Source organism: Macaca mulatta, chromosome 9 (assembly GCF_049350105.2).
Source record: "Macaca mulatta isolate MMU2019108-1 chromosome 9, T2T-MMU8v2.0, whole genome shotgun sequence".
Classification (NCBI taxonomy): domain Eukaryota; kingdom Metazoa; phylum Chordata; class Mammalia; order Primates; family Cercopithecidae; genus Macaca; species Macaca mulatta.
Genome location: NC_133414.1, coordinates 105,806,620 through 105,824,138, shown reverse-complemented (window position 1 = coordinate 105,824,138; position 17,519 = coordinate 105,806,620). Strand labels below are relative to the sequence as shown.

General features: G+C 40.4%; 1 long non-coding RNA gene across 1 annotated transcript in view; it reads left to right on the top strand.

Annotated features, from left to right (window-relative positions):
- Window positions 1-17,519, top strand: part of LOC107000227 (uncharacterized) — a 186,207-nt gene that overhangs the window by 66,510 nt on the left and 102,178 nt on the right. The window lies entirely within an intron of this gene.

The following is a 17,519-nucleotide window of genomic DNA, read 5'->3' as shown; positions in this document are numbered from 1 at the left end:
TATAAACATAGCAGGATTTTGAGAGCTTAAAAATGTTCCGTTATTCTGAAAGTCAATTTCTAAAATGCCTTAATAGGTTTATGTAGTTTAGTAAATTTTGTTTTTTAATTTTTGTAAGCATCAAAGTTGATTAGAGAGGGGGGCATGTTTTTTTCTGGAGAAGAATTATCTAAACAAACACAAAAGATTTGTTATGGTTTCGTGAGTAGTATGTTTATGGGGCCATACGTTAAATAATGTTTCCCATCAGGCTGGGAACTGGTAAGACTGGTGGAATCCCATCTGAGGTGCCTCTGTTGCAATGATCAGGCAGCCCAAACCATTTAAGCAATCTCATTTTCCAGCAGTAGATTATGTGGCGTTTTATTACTCAGGCACTAACTGGTTTAATACTGGTAGTATCAAATTTTGAAGTGTTAATTTTGTCTTAAAACCTTCCAGTAAGTGAAATGAAACCTAGTTTTATGACCATATCTACCAGCAGGCATGGATAATTATTTTGACAATGCTGATATTTGAGTTTTGCAGTATATTATGGAATATGGTTCAGTTAAATCTTTGGTTTCGGTGTGGCTAAAGAATACAATGACGAATTTCTGCTCAAATGGTACCACTTAAAGGCATGCATTCTCTTAGTATATGAAATGAAATAGCACCTTGAGTTTAAATAGAATGCATTTAGGCATTGTAGAGACTGGATATAATTTTCTTCCACTACATTATTAAAATCAATGGGACAATTAGTTTCTCATTCAGAAATGTGCATACTAATATTTAGTTTTGCTTTCTTATGGATAATATTAAGCACTTAGCAGTTTTCTGGAAGTTGTGTCAGCTGTAATGATACTACTATTCAGGTTAGTGGGATATCCCCAAAAATATATGTAGGTGGGCTTGCTTAGATTACTGTGTTTCATGATTAATCTTTTGTCTTTTGCTTTGCTCATGGTGTGTGGGGAATATGGAAGGCATTGTTGTAGTCAGTCACCTGGGTTTTCTTCTGTAGCCATTTTATTATTTTAGTGTATGGGTCATGAAGATATTATTATCTATCGGTGAATTGCTAGTTTATATTTTTGCATGCTCTGTAACTTGATTTTTTAGTTATTAATTTGGAACATATTCACATTCTAATAAGCAGTTATGGGGGGATTTAGAAAAATAAAATTAGTAGTCATTTCGTGAAGGATTTTCTTTGCTGCCCCCTTCCATCCTCCTAATCTCCCTTCTAATTTTACAATCGTACAATAGTCAGACTGCTAATTTTGTTTCACAGATCACCGAGACACTATTCATTTTTAAATCCACTTTTCTCTCCATGCTTCAATTTAGATAGTTTCTATTTCCTGTGTTCATTTCAGGTATTCTTTACCTGTAGAATTTCCAATTGGATCTCTTTTTTTTTTTTGGTTTGTTTCCATTTCTCTCTTTATTGTGTTCATGTTTTCCTTTAGATCGTTGAATATATTTATAACAACAGTCTTAAAGTCCTTGCCTGCCAGTTCTAGCTTCTCTTTCATTTTTGGGTCCCTATATTCAACTAATTTTTCTCCTTGTTAAAGGTCATATTTTCCTACTTCTTTTCGTGTCTAGTGAAGTTTTCTTTAAATTGGTTGCTAGATAGAGTTTGGATTTTATTGTCTTCCTTTAACAAGTGTTGAGCTTTATCCTGCCCTGTAGTTAATTTGTGGATCAGTTTGACCCTATTAAAGCTTGAATTTAACCTCTTCTAGGATAGGTCTACAGTGGCTTTTACCTTAAAGCTAAATATTCTTATTTATAAGATGTGGAATCGGGGCCGGACACGGTGGCTCACATCTGTAATCCAGCACTTTGGGAGGCCAAGGCAGGTGAGTTTGAGACCAACCTGACTAGCATGGTGAAAACCCATCTCTACTAAAAATACAAAGCTTAGCTGGATGTAGTGGCAGGTGCCTGTAATCCCAGCTACTCAGGAGGCTGAGGCAGCAGAATCACTTGAATCCAGGAGGCAGAGGTTGCAGTGAGCCGAGATCCCGCCATTGCACTCCAGCCTGGGCAACAGAGTAAGACTCTGTCTAAAAAAAAAAAAAAAAAAAAAAGCCTGGAATTTCTCTTTGTGGTGATTTTGTGGTAAGTCATCCAAAACATTGTGAACTCCTCAGTTCATAGTTCCCTGGAAGTTGTTCTTTTCCCAGTAGGTTTGTTATTTATTTATTTACTTTTTGCTTAGACTAGGGTATCTTACCCTATGCTGAGTATAGCTTAGTATGTAGAGACAAAGACTCAAGAGGATCTTCATACATATTTCTGGAGCCTTTTCTCTATAGAGAGAGGATCTTCATACATATTTCTGCAGCCTTTTCACTATAAAGCATGCCAGAAATATGTATGAAGATCCTCTCAAGTCTTTGTTTACTTATTCCTCTCACTCTCCCTTCTTTCTTTCTCTTTTTTTTTTTTTTTTTTTGAGGCAGGGTCTCACTCTGTTGCCCAGGCCGGAGTGCAGTGGCGTGATCTCGGCTCACTGCAATCTCTGCCTCCCATCCTGGGTTCAAGTAATTCTCTGACCTCAGCCTCCCAAGTAGCTGGACTACAAGTGCACACCACCATGCCCTGCTAATTTTTTGTATTTTTGGGGAGAAATGGGGTTTCACCATGTTGGCCAGGCTGTTCTTAAACTCCTGGCTGCAAGTGATCTACTCACTTCGGCCTCCCAAAGTACTAGCATTACAGGCATGAGCCACTGCGCCTGGGCTCACTCTCCTTTTTTATTGGTAGATTAGTGTCGTTCCAACTATTTGCTTAATGCTCTGCTCCTACTTTACATGTAGAGCTTATTCTTTTATGTTACAACTTTCTGTTATAGGATTATGTTTCATTATTTTTGTGAAGTAAATTTTTACACAAGTATAATAGTGGTACAGAAAAGTGCACAAATCCTGTGTATGGCTCAATAAGTGTTCATAAAGTGAATGTGTCCATGTAAACAACACCCAAATCAAGAAATAGAACTTATGACCAGTTCCCCAAAAGTCCCTTTTGTGACCCTCCCCACTGGTGCACTCCCCTCCAAAGGTAACTGCTAACCAGACTTCTAAAACTAGATATTAAATTTGCTTGTTTTTAAGCTTTATATGATGGGAATTGTACAGTATGCATTCTTTTTCACGCAGCTTCTGTCACTGATTGTGAGATTCATCCATGTTACTGTGTGTAGCTTTAGTTGATTCATTCTTTTATCTATATGATATTAGAGTGTATGAATATATCATGCATCTTTATCAATGTTGACTATTATAAGGGACATTGCACGGTAAAACTATAGTGTCTCTTGGCCATTTAACAAATTTCCATTGCAAAACTTTGGAAAGCCTGTTGGACCTGAGTTCCAAAAACTGTTATATCACACTCTGTATATACTGAACTCTAAAACTCAAATTTATGTTAATTCACAAATATTTATCAACTGTGTACTATGTGCCAAGTACAATGCTAAGACACTAGGGTTGGGGGCCCTTGAGGATTTAATAGTCTAGTGAGAAGGTGTAGACATGTAAGTAGATAATCACAATATACTGTAAAAAATGTTAGAGAAAACCATAACTATGGCTTCATTAAAAGTACTTTAAATGATGTAATTTTAAAAATATTCAGTTTCACAAAAGGCATCAGCCTGTATTAGGGGACTAATCTTCTGGAATTCCCAGAGATTATTTTAAAGATCATTTAGACAGATTTAGAAGGATTACAGAGAGTAACTCTTTTCAAACAGTCTCAGTGTTCAGTCAGTTGAGAAGATCCCATTATGCATCAAAGAAATGCCAGTGTTATTTCCCACAGGCTTTCCTTCCTCTGTGTTCCCCTTAAATACCCTCAGCCCCTTTCATTTCTTAATTATGTCTTCTCTCAACAAGCTCATCTGTTCTCTTGGCTCTAACACTTGTATCTGTCTATGACCCCTGTATCTTTAACTCTACTCCAGTCTTTTTTCTGAGTCCATATGTAATTGCCCTGGCATTTAACCATGTATCAGGTAGCTTCACTGGCACATCAGTTCAACAAGAACATAACAGAACTGACTGCTGTCTACGCAGTCCACCCCTTCCTCTCTTTTCTATCCCAGTGGGGCCACTACTAGTCACTCAAGCTGGGGGCCATTTTAAAATCTATATCTTCCTTCACCCTCCACATCCAATCAACCATAAGGCTTGTTAATTTTACCTTATAACAATGTCTTGAATCTTTCCACTCTTTTAATTTCACAGCCACTATTCTGATTTAGGCTTCTGCCATCTCTGGATTATTGCCACTGCCTTCTCACGGATCTTTCTGACTTTAATCTAGTTTTTCATACTGATCTATCTTCCAAACCATGATTTAGAATGCAAATCTGATCATATTGTTTTCTCACTTAGATATCTTCAATGACTCTCCATTACCCATAGTAGTAATTACCATAAGGTGTTCCCTAATTTGCTGCAGTGGATTAAGATGTGCCAAGGGTGGCCATGGCTGGACAGGTGTGTTGCAGCCCAGTGTACCAGAGGTGTTTCCATTTTCCATGTGTAGTATGAATGGGATGGTTAGAAAAGACTGCCTACAAGATATGGTCCAAACTCCAGACCCCTGCCAACTTCTCTAGTCCATCTCTAGCACTAGTCCATCTTCATCGCCTCACACCCTACTGTCTGATGACTGGCATTTCCTGTGACATGCCAGGCTGTTTCATGTCTGTATCATTGCACAGAGGGCAAGCTCTTTCATCAATCTGGAGAGAACTTCTCCCTTTCTCTACTTGGCAAAGTTCTACACACCTTCTTAAAATTTAATTCAAGCTTTTCCTTCTTGAGTACACTTCTCTGAGTTTCCAGGCCATTCCAGCCTTTGTACTTTCGTTGTAACTCATAATCTACCTCTATTATGGCACCATCATGCTTAAGCACATCTTTTGGTTAACATATTTATCTCTCTTGCTAGTTTCAACTTCTTGAAGCTTTTCATATTTGTTTTCCCAGTGCCTTGCACAAAGGAGGATCGAAAAAAGGTTAGGTGAACCAAGTGCAATATAGTAACTTACATCAGTCAAGATGGGCTAGTTTATGCTGCTGTGACAAGTAAAACGCAATAAAACTTTAATTCTGAGTCATGCTATTATCAGTCAGGCTGATGAATACTCCATATCAATTCATGCTTCTATGGTCACCCTGGAGAATTATGGGTGCTTGTGTGTGTGTGTGTATGTGTGTGTATGTGTGTGTGCACACATATATTCATTTTTTAAGTTTGTGGCATAATATATATAAAATTTACCAATTTAACCAAGGTGTACAATTCAGTGTCATTAAGTATTCACAGTGTTGTGCAACCATTACCTCTGTCTAGTTCCAGAGATATTTCATCACCCCAAATGGAAATGACTCATTAAACAGTCACTCTCCATTCTCCCCTCCCCTAGCTCAGCAACCACTAATCTCCTTTTTTGTTTTCTTTTTATTTTATTTTACTTTAAGTTATGGCATACATGTGCAGACATGCAAGTTTGTTACATTGGTATACACGTGCCATGGTGGTTTGCTGCACCCATCAACCCGTCATCTACATTAGGTATTTCTCCTGATGCTATCCCTCCCCTAGCTTCGCACCCTGCAACAGGTCTCCATGTGTGATGCTCCCTTCCCTGTGTCCATGTGTTCTTATTGCTCAACTCCCACTTACGAGTGAGAACATGTGGTGTTTGGTTTTCTGTTCTTGTGTTAGTTTGCTGAGAATGATGGTTTCCAGATTCATCCATGTACCTGCAAAGGACATGAACTCATCTTTTTTTATGGCTGCATAGGTGTATATATGCCACATGTTCTTTACCCAGTCTATTATTGAAGGGCATTTGGGTTTGTTCCAAGTCTTTGCTATTGTGAATAGTGCCGCAGTAAACATACGTGTGCATGTGTCTTTACAGTAGAATGATTTATAATCCTTTGGGTATATACCAAGTAATGGGATTGCTGGGTCAAATGATATTTCTGGTTCTAGATCCTTGAGGAATCGCCACACTGTCTTCCACAATAGCAACCACTAATTTTCTATTGCCTCTGTGGATTTGCCTATTCTGGACATCTCATATAAATGGAATCATACAATATGTGGCCTTTTGTTTCTAGTGTTTTTTACTTAGCATAACATACTCAAGTTTCATCTGTGTTATAGCACATATTAGTACTTTATTCCTATTTATGGCTGAATAAGATCTTATTGTATGTATATACCTCATTTTGTTTATCCATTCATCAGTTGATTGACATTCATTGTTTCCATCTTTGGCTATTGTGAGCTGAGCTGCTATGAATATTTGTGTATAAATTTTTGTTGTAATACTTGTTTTCAGTTATTTCAGGTGTATACCTAGGAGTGGAATTGTTGAGTCATATGGTAAGTCTGTGTTTAGCTTATTGAGTAACTGCCAAAGTGTTCTAATTAATATAAAAAACATTTTCTATTTCCTCCAGCAATATATGAAGGTTCTAATTTCTCCACATTCTCAATGCTTATTTTCCATCTAAAAAGTTATTGTTATTATTATTATTGCCTATGCATGCTCCTAATACAGTCACATCATTCTTGCTCACATTTTATTGGCCGAAGCAAGTCACATGATCACATCTGGCTTCAAGGGAGATGGGAGGCACAGTCCAACATGTGCCAAAAAGAGGAGCACTGGGCATTTGGGAGCAGCCCCAATGACTATCACAACGACTATCACACAGCTAATACCAAGGGAGATGAAAGATTATATCAAAATAGACTCATTATCTCTCTGCAAGTTCATATGCACAAATCAGGCCACTCTCTCTTACTTAAATATTATAAAGTTTCCAGCAGGAAAATGAACAGAGAATGGCTAAGAATGGAACTCATATTAGCTCAAAGAAATGGAGAGGAAAATAAGACCAGGAGGAAAGAAGAACAGAAACAAATGAAAATCCTGTAAAGTAGGATACCTTATTTTAATTATAAAAATACATTTTTAGAAAACATATAGAGGCTGGTTGCCTTGGAAAAAAATATTAGATTTCTTATTTTTAGTACAAAATATAGTGTTGCCAAATACCACACAAACTCTAGTAATTAAGCTTCTCCTTTCTTTTTTTTTTTTAAAGCACTGAGATGTCTAGGGATAAGCTTTCATACTAGAATTAATTAATCTCTCAATACTTTCACAAGTAACTGCTGTAGTACATTTTGTTAAATGAGTTAACTGAGCAATCATATTCTGTTGAAGCTACAAAATCAATTTTTAAAATAAGGAAATAGAAATGTGCATGGAAGGATTTTCCTTAAAAGGAGCACTTGATGTAAACAAGCATCTCTTGTCACCCAGGAACCACTCTTCTGGAGTTCTCTTTAATGGGGTAATTTCAGTTGGCAGCTGGTGCAACCTTGAAATGATCCTGTTTATTTTTCCTCCTCCTCGATGTGTGGAGGTCATTGCTGATAATAATGTGATTGCTATTCATTATTATCTGGATAGGATAACATGGCAGAACTACCTCAAAATGATCTTTTTGAAAATCTTGACATTGATTCTGCGGATACAGTTGGGTCACACTAGACATACATTTTGAAGCCAAAGATACTTACATTTTAGAAATAAAAATGACCCATATGGTGACATTTTGGGCTGAATGATTTACCAAAAACAGAAGAAAAATGACCTACATGGGTGGTGGATGGAGAACAAGCATTGTTATGCTTTTTCCATTTTGTAGCTGTTTAATTGATAAATAGACATTCATTATTCAAACTGCCTGGGTTTGAATTTTGGCTCTGCCTCTGCCAGTTGTGTGTTCTTTGACATACTCATTAATCTCTCTGTGCTGAACTTGAATCATCTACAAAAATAGGGCTAGTAATAGTATTTACCACACTACCATGTGAGGATAAAATGAGCTTACATGTGTAAAATGCTTAGAACAATGTCTGGCAGACAGTAAGTTCTATGTAAGTGATGGCTTTGAATGTTTCAGGATTGCGTTCCCTCTTAACAAATCCCTTCCTTTCCTACCCCTCTGACTTCCCCTGACTGAGTTAGCCACCCTCTGCCGTGTGCCTCTCTGACATCCTTTCTTCCCCCTGGCTAAACAACACTTAAACAGAATTGTGTCTTTAATTAATGTGTCCCCCAAGAACTAGAAGCTCTGAGTGGACAGAGACTTGGTCAGTCTTCATCATTAAATCCTCATGTGTTCGATGACTTACTCACCTGTGTGTCCCCTAAGCAAGGTAGAGTAAGGCTGCAGAAGTGGCCAACCTAATTGACTGGGGAACACAAAGAGGGCAGCAGTTTGCTGAGATTTACTAAGACTTTGCAGGAACTCTGAGAAGAAAACTGCTGAGTCACAGGCATGCATTTTGAACAGAGAATAATCTTAACTTGAGATCTTGCAACATTGCTTGGGCACGTAGCAGTTACTGGCTGCCCCACCAGAAAACAAAGGCATACAAATACTAATTATCTTAGCTTTAAACCCTTTCATTGGAAGTAATGGGACTCACTTGAACAATAATATAGTATATCGTTTCAATTCGCTACAAGGGAGATACTGAATGTTCCCACATTCACACAGAGAAATGATAGACGTTTGAGATGTGGATATGCTAATTACCATGACCTGATCGCTATACATCATATGTATAAAAACATCACAATGTACCCCCAAAATTGTTTCAAGTATTACATGTCAATTACATTAAAGAACATTTTTTAAAAGGTTAAAAAAGAAGAAAACAGTGGGTTTGTAGACAAAAATGTTAAGATTTTATGTAGTAATCTATGATTCTGGTTTCCAAACACAATGGGCTTGTGAATATGAATATATTTATATTGCAAGGAAAGGGGGGTGGGTGGACAGGGATGTAAGTAAGGACATACAGGGTGTGTCCCAGAACCCAAGGGCAGGGATACAGGGTCTGCCTGTGAGGAAATGTCTGGAGCTGAGCCACCCTCTCAGTCTCTTCTTTCTTTCTGGGGCCAGATGGTTCCTTGATGCTAGGGCTCCCTGACCATCTGCTTCTTTTTTCACGCTCTTCAGGCTGCCTCTCTTTACTTATCTATTGAGTGGAAGAAAAACCCCAGCTCCTGGAGTTATGTGCACCTCATTTCCAGCTGCACCCTGAGAATAACTAGCCATTGCTTAGCCACTAAACTTGGCTTCTAGGGTTACTGATTGGTTAAAATGGAGCCAGATGTCTCTTTCCATCTTATTCATAATTGCCAAGGTTGTCTGTTACAAACGATTGCCAGGTGAGCAATTCACTCCGAACAGGCTCACTGGAGAATAGGCAGAGACTCCAGTATCTAAACAATGTAATTTAAAATGGTCCCCAATGTTATGCAAGGTTGAGTCAGGCAAATAACAGCATGGAGTACAGAGTTTGTCTTAGCCAACCAGAAACCACTGGGTTTCAATAGGTTGTAGGAATTGTCCCCGTGGTGGCATTAAAAATATACAAACCTACCAACCCTCTTTTGGATGGGGTGTTATTCAGATGTACTACATAATTCTCTGAAAACAGGAATTCCTCCCTTTGTCCGGAATTCTTTTCCTCTTCTTATACATTAGACTGATCCCTAATTATTACACATCTTTCAGATCTCAGTTTGATGTACAAACCCAGGCATGCAAAATACAAAAATGTAGTTTTCTACAAATTAACTTAATTTCTCTGATGAGCCCCCTTTCTGATTTCAGTGGTAGCCATTTAATGTTAGTCAATCAGGGAATTCCCACTTTCCTAGTTTTGCGCCAGAGTTTAGTATCCAGCACTGGTAATTGGGGTGGAGGTGGCTAGTGGGGGGCATCTGGAATTCCTGATTGGTGTTTGCTGGCATCTCCTAGCAAGTCCTCATTCCTACCTACCTGATCTTTAGTTGTTTTTTTTTGTTTTTTTTTTTTTGAGACGGAGTCTCGCTCTGTAGCCCAGGCTGGAGTGCAGTGGCCGGATCTCAGCTCACTGCAAGCTCCGCCTCCCGGGTTCACGCCATTCTCCGGCCTCAGCCTCCGGAGTAGCTGGGACTACAGGCGCCCGCCACCTCGCCCGGCTAGTTTTTTGTATTTCTTAGTAGAGACGGGGTTTCACCGTGTTAGCCAGGATGGTCTCGATCTCCTGACCTCGTGATCCACCCGTCTCGGCCTCCCAAAGTGCTGGGATTACAGGCTTGAGCCACCGCGCCCGGCGGTCTTTAGTTGTTAATACACATAATCCCAGCTGAGTCATTCTATTATCAAACTGAACTTGGGTCCGCCTGCCTGGTACAGCAAAGCCAAGCACTGACATAAAGATTGCAGCAAAAGAAAGTGAAGCATTTATTGCAGGGTGCCAAGCAAGGAGAACTGGGAAGACCCAAACTCCCTGATGGCTTACAGGTAAAGGTTTTTAAAGGCAGGGAGGCCGAGGTTACAGGAGTCATTAATCAATATATGGTGGTTATACATTGGTTTGACCTAAAGAGGTGGGGTATCTTGAAGCATGAGGCTTACAGGTTGTAAGTAGAGTAAAGGTTCTCTGATACATAGCTAGTTAAGGAAGGTGAGCTTTATTTAAACATTTGGGATCAGCAGATAAGAATGTTAGCTCTGGCTTGTGGATGTGACTTCCTCCAGGCCTCTCAGGAAGAACTTCAGGACAAAGAACAGCCATCTACATGCCAGTGGTTCCATTTGTCAGGTTTCTGGAAAACAACTCGGGCATATGTTAAGATGTTATTTTTTGGCCAGAGCAGTGGCTTACGCCTGTAATCCCAGCATTTTGGGAGGCCAAGGAGAGTGGATCACGAGGTCAGGAGATGGAGACCTTCCTGTCTAACACGGTAAAACCCCGTCTCTACTAAAAATACAAAAAAACATTAGCCAGTTGTTGTAAAGGGTGGCTGTAGTCCCAGCTACTAGGGAGGCTGAGGCAGGAGAATGGTGTGAACTCGGGAGGTGGAGCTTGCAGTGAACTGAGATCGCACCACTGCACTCCAGCCTGGGAGACAGAGTGAGGCTCTGCCTCAAAAAAAAAAAAAAAAAAGATGTTATTTTTTATTTCTATAAGGAACAAAACATCTCATGACTCTAACTTCCTTGGCTATTTATTTATTACCTTCTTGCTTATCAAGTTGCTTATTTACTTTTTAAGGCTAGCTAGATGCCTGGAATATCTCTTGAAGGAACTCAAGATTTCTTTTCATTTCCAGGCTCAGGCTCAGGCTGGGGTGCAGCTGCAGGCCTCTAAGAGGAGTCCCTGTTCCATCTCAATCCCTCCTCCTGAACACTACACTCTGTTAGGTCTGAGGCTCTCTTGACTCACCTGGGTGCCTTCTTAGGAGCCTGGGATTCTTGGTGCTCCACATCAGACCAGGCCCACAGGAACTCCATGAGGTGTTGGCTGTCCCGCACGCTGTCTGGACTGTATTTGTTCAGGGAGATTATCTACTGTCCCTATACTTAGCTGGGTATAGGGAACCTCCAGTGAAGATGTCTCAGGCCCATTTGCCCGGGCCACCATAGCTATTTATAGTTTGCAGTCCCTTCCCTGAGCTCAGAATCCCAAATAGAGTTTCTACTGTTTGCCCTTCTTGAGCTCTCCTGGAGAGAAGCAGCTTAGAAACCCAAACCTATCTAGGGTTTCTGTTCTTCCCCCGTCTGCTATGACTAGGCAGTGCAGGAGAGAAGCAGGGTGAAGTTTACTGTTTGAACCAAGCAGAGCCAATCTACTCACTATCTCAGGCCAGAGAAACTTTATCTAGTCTGGGGATAGCAGGTAGAGGAGGGAGGTGGGGTGGGATAAGGAAGTATGAAAGGGATGGACAAGGAATAAACAAATAAATAAATGCAAGGATGAAAAAATAAGCTTTGCATAGCTTTCTGTGGCTTTGTCTATCCATGGCAAAAGTCTGGAAGGTTCATTTAATGAATCTTTTACCCACTTGAGAAAGCAGTGGTCCCTGGGAGTCAGCAAGAATTCACGAGCTAAATTAATTTTATTCCTTTTTTGATGAATTATGAAGCTGGAAGATCAAGGTAATGCTGGAGACAATTAAGACAATTACCAGATTTCAATGGAGCAAGTAGGGAAGCAGTGGTCACTGGGAGTCAGTCGGAATCCTTAGCATTATTAGCTCTTTTCGATGCATTTTTTCATTTAATCCCAAAACAACCAATGACTGGAAGAAAATTAAATGTATACTGAATGTCAACTACAGCTTTTGTGCAGCTGAAGAAACTGAATTGCAGGCAGATATAATTTCTCTAAGATTACATGGCTGGTGTTTCCGTTAAAACCCTCTCAGCAGCAAATGACACTGGAATCCTACTCCAACTGAGTATTTTAACTATCTATTGCTATGGGATATACCAATCCATAACTTACCATTTTGTTTATTTGCAATTTGGGCAGGGTTCAGTGGGGAAAGCTTGTTAACTATGGCTGGAAGACTCACTTCCAGTGGGGCTCACTCACATGGCTTGTGAGGTTGTCCTGGGAGTGTCAGTTCTTGCTGTCAGCTGGGGTCCTTGTCCTTCACATGGCCTTTCTACATAGTTAGCTTGTTCTCACAGCATGATAATCTCAGAGTAGTTGCACTTCTGCAGTGGTTGGTTTCCAAGTGTGCCGTAGCTGAAATCTTAAAGCTGATGCCCAGAACTTGCACACCGTTATCTTCATCACAATTAATTGTTTAAAGAGAGGCACAGGGTCAGCCCAGATTCAAGGATAGAAGGTTACACAAGATACGAATATCAGGAGGCCTGGTTCATTGGGGGTCACTAGAGTGGTAATCTAACCACATTGGACTAAGGATTTTATTGGCTCACATTACCAGCAGGTCCAAGAAGTATAGCTGGTGCAGGCATGACAATGACAAGGCACTCAAGTGAGATCAACAAGAATATGCTTCTCTTTGTCTTCCACTCCTGCTTCTGTGGAGACACCATTCTCAGACAGGCTTCTTGCTAATGGTGGCAAGGTGGCTATTTTATTTCTGATGTTCAAGGAGCCATGTGGGATTATGTGTCCACCTATGCACCCATGCTGTGACTTGGAGGATGGAATATGCTAACTAGGTAGTCTGGGCCATATCTTCATCTGTGGTATGCTCTATTAATTATCTACCTACCCAACAGTGCTTCCTGGCTCTCTTCTCCTTTGACTGAAAGCCTGAAACCAAATTTTCAGTTTCTCAGTTTCTCTCCATGTGACTGAGTCTGGCCAATGAGGTGATAGGAGATGTGATTTTTCTGGACTTTCAGAGAAGATTTTTCTTCCCTAGTTAAAAGAAAAACTAGTCTCCCTATAAATATACCTCTTCTCCCACCAGCAACTTCCTGCTTTGATACTAATGTGTGAGAATGGAAAGACTGTAGTATGACAATGGGGAGAAGGCCGTGAGAATCTCAGATATGCAGACCTAGAGTCTGGTATTGTTCAACCATTGGTCAAATGCAGAAATCTCCTACACCCGTACAATAAGTATCTTGACAGTTTAAGGCACTTATGATTGAGTTTTCTCTTGCATCGTAAGTAAACACCATTCCTGGGGCTGGGAAGGTGAGTCCAAACTTGCTGAACCATATAGACTGTGAGTGTAGGAGGGGTGGTTCCCCAAAGGAAAAGAGGACAGTTACCAGAGGAAGGGGGAATGAGTAGATGCTGTGCCGTTGGAAAGTGTCTCTTTCACCTGGAAAGTCCTGGAGAGAGGAACTGGTGTCAAGTTAGTCTGCTCTCAGAGCCTCATGAAATCAGCATTGTTATACTCAGTTTGCACATTAAGAAACTGAAGCTGAAGGGATTAAGAGAATTGTTCATTGTCACTCAACTCCTTCGCTGCAGATCTGAGAATACTACCCAATTCCTTGCATTTTTATGTCATTGCTGCTTCCATGAAGCAGCACAAAGCAATAGGGATAACTAATTACCTTGAAAGAGAATTAAACTCCCAAAGGATTTTGATAAGATGAAACAATAGGCTAAATCTTAGCAGAACATGAGAGAAAAAGATTGAGAAATATTACTTGATTATAAAATCAACATGAATCATTGGGGTAACATGGCAGCCAAAATAGTCAATGTGAGCTTGAATTGCATTAATTAAGGATGACATTTATTTGTTATACTCTGTTTACTATATTAATTACCCATAGCCACATAACAAATTATGCTCAAAACTTAGCAGCTTGAACCAAATATTTGTCATCTCACAGTTTCTGTGGGTCAGGAATTTGAGAGTGGCTTATTGTGGGCGGCAGGGGGTCGGGGAGGGTTCTGGTTCAAGATTTCTCATGAGGCTGCAACAAAACTTTCAGCCAGAGATTCAATCATTTGAGGGCTTGACTGAGGCTGGAGGTTCCACTTCCAAGATCACTCATGTGATTGTCTGCAGGGAGTTTCAACTTCTCACTGTCTGTTGGCTGGAGGCTCAGTTCCTCACCAAATAGGTCCTCTCCATAGGGCTTTCTGAGCTTCCTCATGACAAGGAAGCTGGCTTCTCCCAGAACCAAGAGAGAGCAAGCAGGAAACTGCAGTGCCTTTTATGACCGAGTCTCTGAAGTTACATTCTGTCACTTATGCTTTTTTGTATTTGTTAGAAGCAAGTCAGAAGTCTAGTCCTTACTTGAGGGAAGGACTCCATCTTTTGAAAGCAAGGTCAAAGAATTTGTGGGCATAGTTAACCTACCCAGTGTTCCTGTTGTCAAGACCACACATGAAGCATTTTACTTGATTCTGGCAATTAAATTTGAGAGAAACATATAACCCTGTAGTTTTCCTTTGTAACACCTATTCTTCGTGGGTGTAGTATTCATATAATATCTACCTCATCTACAGGGCTATATGCTCCATTAGGAGAAATGTAACCTATTTTTCTCACCATCTCATTCCCAATATCTAGTTTACTAACTGGTATGAAGCAAGTTCACAGGAAATAATTGTTGAAAGTTGAAAGAATTCACTGGATAGGTCCAAAGGGATGTAAATCCCTTGCCACATGAGAATAGTTGGAGTAGATTGAGATTTAGCCTGAAAAGAAAAGACTGACTCAGGAACATGAGAGCTCTCTTCAAACATTTGATGAGCTGTCACCTGCAAAATTGAAGGGATTGATTATGGACACATCTGAGGGTGGGAGCTGCCATTGACTGGTGGAAGCTCCAAGGTGGCAGAGTTTACCTGACTCTGAGGAACAACTGTGTAGCAACTAGGAATATTTTACAATGGAATAGAATGCTTAAGGAAGAAGTAAGTAGTGTAAGTGCCTGCTGGAAGATCCTTGTTGGGAATACTGCAAAACAAACAAACAAACAAAAAACATGATTAATACCTTAGATAGGATGTGGGTGAGTTGACTTTTATGGAACTTTGAAATTATGTGTTTCTGTAATCTCAGGTTTGTGCTATTTACCTAAATTTAAAATGTCAAAACAGATAAAAAAAACACTATCAGCCTATCCCCTGTGGTGGTCATTGGTTGGTTTATTTATCCAGCATGTGTTCCCATTCCTTTTTGAAAATGTATTTCCCTTTGTTTTGAGGGATTGCTCTACCTGCCAACCCTGTAATTTTAGTAGGAGCTGCTAATCAGAGTACCCTGCCCATTCTACGCCAACTACAGTAGATATGGGACATTGACTGATCATTCAGAATACTCTTTGGGACTTTTCTTATCTATTTATTTAAAATATATATTTTTTAAAATGAGAGCTGGGTCTCATTATGTTGCCCAGGCTGGTCTTGAAGTCCTGGGCTCAAGTAATCCTCCTGCCTTGGCCTCCCAAAGTGCTGGGATTACAGGCATGAGCCTCTGCACCTGGCCAGAGACTTTTCTAAATGGAACTAAGCAAGCAAGTTCTGTCACCTCTGGTGTCAGAGTGGGCAGGATGTGAGCCTGGGAGATGTTGGCAGTCGTAGTTCCAGCTTTATGAACGAAGCAAGGACTGGGAGCCTTATTTTGTTGCCAGGCAGGACTCCAGGGCTGCATAGCCAGATTTTTCTAGTGAAACTGGAAATCAAATTTTTTAAATCTGCCAATGAATCACATTTATTTTTATTTTTTGAGACATGGTCTCTGTTGCTCAGGCTGGAGTGCAGTGATGTGATCATAGCTCTCTGTAGCTTTGACCTCTCAGGCTCAGGTGATCCTCCCACCTCAGCCTCCCAAGTAGTTGGGACCACACACGCCTGGCTAATTTATTCTTATTTGTTGTAGTGATGGGACCTCACCCTGTTGCCCAGGCTGGTCTCATACTCCTGAGGTCAAGCAATCCTCCCACCTCGGCCTCCCAAAGTGCTGGGTTTGCAAGTGGGAGCCACCGTGCCCGGCCCTGAACCACATTTAAAAATACATTGTGCAGGTTAAACAAGACAACTCTGAGCTGAGTCTGTCCTGCAGGCTTCCCATTTGTGACTTTGGCCATAGAGAACACTGCCTACCTTCTCCACTTCTCCATGGACCATTCCTGCTTTCTGGGCCATTGCCTTAATGAAAAGGCTAGATTTCATCAATATTATTATGCATGAACCTGGTTTTAACTGTCAATAATTCATGTCCGAACATACTGGCTACATCTGCTTCAGCAATGTGGGTTTTCTATTAACACAGTTAGTATTCCTCAGTCCAAGTTTCCTTTTCATGGGGTCAGAGAATTAATGAGTCTGAAGGGAGTTTACAGGGGTAGAGGCGGGAATGCCTTCTCTTTCAGCCCCCTTCTCTTCTTTGGCATAACACATGGTCACTTAGGCTCATCACCAGGACTGCCTGCCAGCAATGGGTCCACGCATGAATGAGCGGGTTCACCTAGATACACAGGACACTGTGTAACACTTGCAACTCACACAGAGGAATCCTGAACTTGTTCTTCTGAACAGGGCAAAATAAGGCTATTTTCAGTCAAAATCATAGAGATGGAAAGTAGAATAGGTAGTTGCCAGGCACTGGGGCAGGGGAGCAGGAAATGGGAACTTAGTGCTTAATGGGTACAGAGGTCCAGGTGAGGAAGATAAAAAAGTTCTGGAGATGGAAGGCGGTGATGATTGCACAACAATGTGAACGTACTTAATGCCAAAGAACTGTTTTAGAATGCCAAAGAACTGTTTAGAATTTTAGAATGGTTAAGGTGGTAAATTTAATGTTATGTATATTTTACCACAAAAAACAAATGGCTTTTATGAATGAGCAGAACAGTCTCCTAGCCATGTGATGCTATTTGGGGGTTCAGTAACAATTATTTTATCTAAGATATGCTCTATTAAAATGCTAATACTCCTAGAATAAACCAAAATAAAATGAATCTACTACTTTCTCTTTCACATGCCATGATGGTCTGCAAGTGATTGACAGGCAATCAGATACTAGATCTGGAAAAGTATAATAGGTTATGGTGGCACCATGCTCCAGGTGCAAGCCAGGAAAGCAGGAAAAGGAGAAGCATGGACTAAAAAGGAAGAAAGGAGGAAAAAGGACATGAAATAGTTAAGAATGGGAGATGTTAGCCGGGCATGGTGGCTCA